The sequence below is a fragment of the Cryptomeria japonica genome, chromosome 11 (assembly GCF_030272615.1).
Source record: "Cryptomeria japonica chromosome 11, Sugi_1.0, whole genome shotgun sequence".
Taxonomy (NCBI): domain Eukaryota; kingdom Viridiplantae; phylum Streptophyta; class Pinopsida; order Cupressales; family Cupressaceae; genus Cryptomeria; species Cryptomeria japonica.
The window spans coordinates 488,550,066-488,558,957 of record NC_081415.1 but is presented as its reverse complement, the minus strand read 5'-3'; positions in this window follow the sequence as shown (position 1 = coordinate 488,558,957).

Genomic DNA, 8,892 nt, shown 5'->3' with positions numbered 1-8,892 from the left:
TTTTGAAATTGAGGAATTTGGTCCTATTGCTACTATAAAGATAGATTTAGCTTTTAAGGAATCAACATCATCTACACCATCATTTGACAAGTCTAATTGGAAAGCCTTTTATGCAAGAGAACTCAAGGAAAGCAGGAGAGAAAATGAAGAACTTGAAGAAATTGAAGCACTATTTGCAAGAAAAATGCCTAAAGGTCCAGTTGGAAGTAAGTATGAAGGTAAATCACCCTTTAAATGCTTTAACTATAATAAGATTGGTCATATGGCTTCTAGATGCCCTAATACACATGCTAGACTAAGAGAAGAAGCTAGGAGAACATACAAGCCTAACCCTGAATATCAGAGATACAAATTTAAGAAGAATAAAGATAAATCTTGTTATCTTGCTGATGAAGGAGTGATTGATGATTCTGATGAGGATCTGATAGACAATGGATGGGTTTTTGTTTCTATAATAGAAGATCAACCAACACCTACTATTCAACCAGTAAACCAGGCCCTAGCAGCTAAAGTTGAAGTTAAGGATGAATGGATCATTGATTTAGCATGCTCACATCATATGACTGGTGATAAAAGTAAATTCTTGAACTTTCAGGAATATAATGGAGGCTTAGTGAGATTTGGAGATGATAAAGCTTGTTTGATCAAAGGTAAAGGTACAATATCTCTTGATGGTAAGCATAATACTAACAATGTTTACTATGTTGAAGGTTTAAAGAATAATCTTTTGAGTGTTTGTCAATTAGTTGAGAAAGGATTTCAGTTACAATTCAAAATGGAAAATGCAAAATCATGAATAGAACTGGCATGGAAATTGCAACCGGTAATCAAACTAGAGGTAATATCTTTCACTTGAACAACAGTGAAAAGACATGCTTGATTGTACATATTGATGAAAGTTGGCTATGGCATAAGAGACTCTATCATGTAAATTTTGATTGCATGGTAAAAATCAGTACTACTAAGGCAGTTAGAGATTTACCTAAAATTGTCAAACCTCACAATACAATATGTAAGGAATGTCAATTTGGAAAACAAGTTAGAGCTACTTTTAAAAGTATTCCAGAAAATCAAATAATGCTCTTGACTTAATTCATATTGATTTATGTGGTCTAGCTAGAACTAAAAGTTTGCAAGGGGATAGATATTTCATGCTAATCATTGATGACTACTCTAGAATGTGTTGGGTGTAGCTAGGAATCTGGAAATCATCAAAGCAAGACAAACATTAGCCTAGTTCAATCACGAAAACTAAATTGCAATGATAGATCCTAATTACATTCAATAGAGATACATGAAAAACAAGACATTCAATTCAAATGCAAACCATCACAAATGTGAAATGTCTCCTCAAGAATTCTCCATTGTCCTTCTTTCTCCTTCAAATGGCTTTGTTTTGTGGATCTCACCTACAAGTGCATAAGCATAATATGAAAGCAAGATTGACAAGACAAGATGATAGCGTAAGGATACTAGAAGCATGATTGATTTGGCTAGGGATCAGGGACCTTGATTGAAGAAATTCATCCAATTTATAGACAAATTGGAGAAAGGATCATATTAGCATGAAAGTGATTCGAATGGAAGTTCAAATCAAGAATAGCAAAATTATGACATGTGTATGACAAATTGCTATGTAAGGATTTATGAAAATTTATGACAATTTATGACAAGTTTTTGAAATAGAAATAGACATTAGAAACAATTAGAAAATTAGGTTAGAAATAATGACTTGGAAATTAGGAAATTGATGCAAATTAGGTAAATTAATTAATAATTTCTCATTCATTAATTAATTTACAAAAATAGGAGGAATTAATTAGCCAATTAAATAAATATTTAATTGTGACAAGAAGACTTAGGATAAATAAATAAATCATTAATCCTAGAGGGAAAATGGAGAGAAAATGAGAAACAAGGTTAAATGAATAAATCATGAAACCCTAGAAGATTAATTAGAAATGCAAGGACGACAATTAGGTCTTGATGTAAGATTGATTTGATGTCAATTCGATTTGATCATAATTTTGAATTGATAAATGATTTGATTGATAAATGCACCAATTAACGAGGAACAATGACGATTGATGTCAAAATGATTGCAAAATGACAAAAATGACAACGATCGATGACAAAATAGATTGCAAAATGACAAGATTGAAAATGACCACGATCGATGACAAAATAGATTGCAAAATGACAAGATTGAAAATGACCATGATCGATGACAAATCGATCGCAAGATGACAAGATTGATAAGAGGACAAAACCCTAATTCTATCATCGATTAGGATTGACGATGTCCAAAATATGACAAATGAGCATGCACATTGATGCGACAGGATAAGATTGACCAAAATCATGACGGAAGATTGTTGTCGACAAGACCAAATTCGAAAGTGAGACAAATGAAGAATGCAGAAGGAGGACTCGATGCTCGCAAATGATAAAAACCAAGTGCGAATCAAAGGAGAAATGTTAATGCGATGCAAAAACCCTAAAATAAGGCAATGCATCAATGTTAAAGTATGACTCCACAAGCGTTGACCATTTTTAGATGTCTACATTGGGTTACTTTTCTTAAAGAAAAATCAGAATCACTTGGAAAGTTCAAACTGTTCAAAGCAATGGTAGAGAATGAAACCAGTAAGAAAATCAAATGTCTGAGATCAGATCAAGGAGGGAATTTACATCTAAGGAATTTAATGCATTCTGTGAAGTGAATGGAATCAGAAGACAGCTATCAGCACCCTGGACACCACAGCAGAATGGAGTCATTGAGAGGAAAAACAGAACTATCTTGGATGCAACAACAAGTATGTTATCATAAGAAAATCTACCACATGTGTATTGGAAAGAGGCAGTAAGCACATCGGTCTATACTTTCAACAAAGTTCACATCAAAGGAGAAACTGGTAAGACCCCTCATGAACTATGGTTTGGTATTACTCCTACTCTTAAATATTTGAGAATATTTGGAAGTAAATGCTATATTAGAAGGGATGAGTATATTGGCAAATTTGATCCTAGAAGTGATGAAGGAATATTTCTTGGTTATTCATCTAAGAGCAAGGCATATAGATGTTTTGTTGGCATTATGTGAACTGGCATGTGGACATGATGACATCGTATGTTGTCATCGATGTCAATATGTTGAAGAGGAGAGAACCAATATAACACTGTGAACCAGTATATGTGCCAAAGTGAAGCAGTGTGTTTTCTTAAGGTGAACCGGCATATGGTTATGGGAACTGGCACATGGAAGCATTGTATGACTACCGGTTGGTAGTCTCAACTTCAGGGTTTCTAGTTGAAGTGCTTCAAGCCTGTGTGGCTCAACCTGTGACTTTGTGTGATGAGTTAGCATTGTAATGAAGAACAGATCGTGGTGCCACATCAGCTTTGTGCACATGAAGGATCTTGCATGAAGGAGATTGCTCCCATCTACCTCGAGAATGTGCGAAGTCTGTAAATGGTGATAATGTGTGATGGGTTATCAGCTGCCATGAAATCGGTGGAAAATGAATGATGGAGAATGTCTTGAGATTGGATCAAGACTATTGCATTTAGTGCAGTATGCTCAATGGTCAGGATTGAACCATTTGAATTCCTTAACCTAATAGGTTTAGGGTTTAGGGTTTATGCTACCAACCTATCTGTTTCTTATAAGGTCGATGTTGTGTTTCTTTCTGAGGTTGTTGGAAAAAGTTGTGTGTGTGTATCCAAGAGAAGAGATATGTGATTCTTGCTAGACCAGAGGAGAGAAGTGATACCTGCAGAGTGTAAGTGCAGAAGGTGAAGATGAGCTAAAGTGGATCTACATTGGCATTGAGTTTTGTTACCAGATCATTGTAATACCTGTTGATCTCTAACTACTTCAATATTTGAGAAATCCCTTAACAGGGTAGCTTTAACCGACTTGCTGTAAATCCTTTAATAGGGTGACTCAAAACCATTGAGTTCTTGAAATACTCTAACAAGGTAACCTTTAACAAGGTTTAACCCTTAACCGGGTATTCTAGCCATGCTAACAGGATTAGTTCCTAATGGAACCTATTGTATCAGTCTTTAATCGGACAAGGCTCCTAACAGAGCGGACTTCTAAAGAGTTCAAAACAGCTTGTGGGTATTCATCCCCACCATGATTTTTCCCAGTTGGGTTTCCACATGAAAAATATGTGTGTCATATGTGATATGTTGTTTTCTATCAAGCGGTGAGTCATGTTGATCTAGCTGTTCACATATGTCTTTGATGATAGTTTACCTATTCATGCACTAGGATGAAATTGAAATGAAGTATTAGATTGTGAGAAGATAAGTGTCAACTGGTTTATGCTTGTCTTAGTTATTCTGGGTTTTGCCGGTTGTACTCTACTTAAAGACCGGTGTTACTGTTTGTCTGTTAATGCATAGTGCCTACTGACAAACTAGTTTAAGATTGTGTTTTTGTCTGTACTGATTCACCCCCCCCTCTCAGTACCGGTTTGGTACTATCCATTTATCATTGAGTTATCAATTGGTATTAGAGCATCCTCCAGGTCTTCTGTGTTATAAGCTTAACCGCTTGAGGTAAAGATCCCAGTCTAATGATGAAGAGGGAAGGTCCAAAGTTCAATAGAGAAAATTTTAGTACATGGAAAGACAGAATGAAGATATACATCAGAAGCATGGGTGCTCAACACTAGAGCTATGTTGAGAATGCTTATGCTGCCCCTACCGGTACTCTCACCAATGACCAAAAGAGAGAGATGCAGAAGAATGGGCAAGTCATGGAAGCCCTAATGAGTAGTTTATCTGACATTGAGTTTATTGATGTCCAAGATAAGGTAAATCCCAAAGAGGTATGGGATACTCTTGAAAATATCTATGGTGGTGATGAGAATGTAAAACAAGCTAAGGAAGAAAGCCTTAGAGGGATGTTTGAAGACATGCAAATGGTTGAAGGTGAGACCATTCAATAGTATGGAATCAATATCAAAACTGTGGTAAGAGATATCAAGAGTGTAGGTGATAAAATGGAAGATTCCACTATGGTAAGAAAAGTCCTGAGATCCTTATTACCGGTCTATGCAATAAGGGTTGCTGCTATTCAGGAGTTGAGATCAATAGACAAGACTAAGGTATCCCTAGACTCCATCACTTCTAAGTTGATAGCCTATGAGCTAAATAGTTTTGATGGTAGCATTCAAAAGACTAAATCAACTTTTAAAGCTTCTGTTATACCATCCAGAAAAGGAAAAGAAGCTAGCACTAGTGGTGAACCAAGACAGAGCAAAGAAATGGATGATGAGGAGATTTTGATGGCATTTGAAGCTCTTCTTGCTAGGAAACTTCCTAAAGGAACTGACAAATACAGAGGTAAGCTCCCTTTGAAATGCTTTTCTTGCAATCAAATAGGAAATGTTGATGTAAACTGTCCTAATGGTGACAACAAGGACAAACCAGAAAGGTTCAAGAAATTCAAAGGAGGAAACCGGAGAAACTGTTTTGTGGCAGTTGATGAAGGTGTCACAGATGAGGAATCAGAAGATGAAGAAAATGAAGATATTGTGTTTGTTGCTGTCAAGGAAGATGTGTTAGAAAAGAAGGCTCTTGTCTCCCGGTTTGATAATTCCAATGAGTAGATCATTGACAGTGGCTGTTCTCACCATATGACTGGTGACCGGAGAAAGTTTCTATCCTTGGAAGAGTATGATGGTGGTGTGGTTCACTTTGGAAATGATGCACCATGCATGGTCAAACGTAGAGGGTCCATATCTCTAAATGGAAAGAGTAGTGATGACAATGTGTATTGGGTTGATGGTCTCAGACACAACCTTCTAAGTGTTGCCCAGCTGAATGACAATAGTCTCACTCTAGAATTCAAGAATGGAGTGTGCAGAATCAAAGGAAAGAATGGTGAATTGGTGGCCACCGGCATGCAGACCAAAGGCAACCTATTTTAGCTGAATGCAAATATAAGTACATGTCTTATGGCTAAATTTGATGATAGCTAGATATGGCATAGGAAACTCTGCCATGTAAACTTTAATAACATTGTGAAGGCTAGTAAGATCAAGGCAGTTAGAGGGTTGCTGATGCTAAGAAAACCAGATAATACCTTGTGTAGAGAGTGTCAATTGGGGAAAATTTCTTCCTCAACCTTTAAAGGTAAATCTTTCACTGCTGACAATTTGCTTGATCTTGTGCATACTGACTTGTGTGGTCCTATGAAAACTAGGAGTGTGCAGGGTGATAGGTAGTTCATGATTCTCACTGATGACTGCTCAAGAATGATGTGGGTCACATTCTTGAAAGATAAGTCTAAAGCTTTTGTTAAGTTCAAAGCTTTCAGAGCTTTAGTAGAGAAGGAAAGCGGTAAAAGAATCAAGTGCTTGAGAACTGATCAAGGAGGGGAATTCACTTCTGGTGAATTCAACAAGTAATGTGAAGAACATGGCATCAAGAGACAACTATCTACCCCCTGGACTCCATAGTAGAATGGCCTAGCAGAGAGGAATAATCAGACTATGGTTGAAGTAGCTAGAACCATGTTTATTCAAGGAAAGGTAGCTCACACCTTTTGGAGAGAAGCGATGAGCACTGCAGTCTACACAATGAACCGAGTACTCATCAAGAAAGGTAAGGATAAAAATCCTTATGAGTATTGGACTGGTAAGACACCTGTGGTTAGCTAATTTAGGGTGTTTGGTAGCAAATGTTACATCAATAGGAGTGAACACCAAAGCAAATTTGATGCGAAATGTGATGAGGGAATATTCCTAGGGTATTCCACCAAGAGAAAAGCTCTCAAGTGTTTCAATAATAGGACTCAAAGAATTATGGAAAGCATCAATGTAAGAGTTGATGAAACCTCTGAGAAAACTGAGGAAACCGGTAGTGAGCAAGCAGTAAATGAACCAGTTGATACTGATGGAGATGAGGATGAAGAAGAAAAGCAAGAGGAATCTATCAAGACCATTCCTCGGTATGTCAAGTTGAATCATGATCCTAAGCAGATCATAGGAGATAAGGATGCAGGAATCCTCACAAGAAGAAAGGTCAGAGAAAACTCATGTATGATCTCTGAATTTGAGCCTAAATAATTCAAAGAGGCACATAAAGATGAAGAATGGATCAAGGCAATGGAAGAGGAACTTGACCAGATAGAGAAAAATGCTACATGGTCTTTGGTACCCAGACTGGAGCATAAAAATGTCATTGGTAACAAATGGGTCTTCCAAAATAAGCTGAATGAGGATGGCAGAGTGATTAGAAACAAAGCCAGACTGGTGTGCAAAGTATATGCCCAAGAAGAAGGAGAAGACTATGGAGAAACCTTTTCTCCTGTAGCTAGATTGGAAGGAGTTCGTATGCTTCGTGCATATGCAGCTTTTAAAGGATTCAAAATATATCAAATGGATGTAAAATCTACATTCCTAAATGGTGTACTTGAAGAGGAAGTGTATATAGAGCAACCAAATGGGTTTTCCCTATCTGAAGACAGTGACATGGTGTGTAGGCTACATAAAGCCTTATATGGTCTAAAGTAGGCACCTAGAGCATGGTATGAATGCCTGCACTCCCATCTTGTGAAGATTGGATTTGAGAGAACAAGTGAAGATAGCAATATCTACTTGAAGTCTGAAAGAGATCAGATCCTGATTTGTGAGGTATTTGTTGATGACATTATCTTTGGTGGAGATGACAAGATGAGTCATGAGTTTGCAGATGACATGAAGAAAGAGTTTGAGATGTCACTCATAGGGGAGATTAAGTTCTTCATTGGACTACAGATCCAACAGATGAGAGATGGAATCTTTATCACTCAATCCAAGTATGTCAAAGAGGTGTTGAAGACCTTTGGCATGGAAGATAGAAAACCAGTTGGTACACCTATGGTGACCGGTTGTAAATTATCCAAAGAAGATAACTCAGTATTGGTTGATTGAAAGGAATACCGATCAATGATTGGTAAGTTGCATTATGTAGTGCATAGTAGACCAGATATTGCATAGCTGTTGGCATTACTACAAGGTTCCAGAAAAGCCCCAGAGAATCCCACTTGGTGGCAGTCAAGCGGATTCTTAGGTATCTGAAGGGAACTATTGATTATGGATTGTGGTATCCATATAACAAGGACTTCAACTTGAAAGTATTCATAGATGCTGATTGGGCAGGTAATGTAGATGACCGGAAGAGCACAACCAGTGGTGCATTCTTTCTCGGTGGTAGATTGGTCTCATGGATGAGTAAGAAGCAGAGTTGTATCTCCCAGTCTACAATGGAAGCAAAGTATGTTGCAGATTTCATAAACTGCACTTAGACAATTTGGATGAAGCATGTATTAAATGGCTTCAAAGTTCCTATATCTAAACTGGTAAATATATTTTGTGACAATACTAGTGCAATTAACATCTCCAAGAATCCGGTTTTGCATTCTAGAACCAAGCACTTTGAGCTTAAGCATCATTTCTTGAGGGAAAAAGTTCAGAACAAAGAGATTGCACTAGAACATGTCTCCAGTAAGGAGCAGTTAGCAGACATATTCACCAAGCCTCTCCCAAAGGCTACATTTATGTACTTAAGAGGTGAATTAGGGGTGCTGCCCCTTCAGGAAGTAAACTAAAGGTATATGCTCCACATCAGTCAGGCATTGCATAGTCAATTTTTTCTTCAGGATTGATGTGTTGAAGGATGCTCTCCTCAAGGGGAGCAACATAATGGAACAGGGAAGCTTGTGCCTACACTTTGGCATTGTTGTCAAAGGGGGAGAAGAAGAGAAGTGGAAAAGATATCTGCAAAAATTGGGGGAGAAGATGTGAAGTGGAGAGATATCTTTGTATATTGCCATCAATGCCAAAGGGGGAGATTGTTGGCATTATGTGAACCAGCATGTGGACATGATGACAT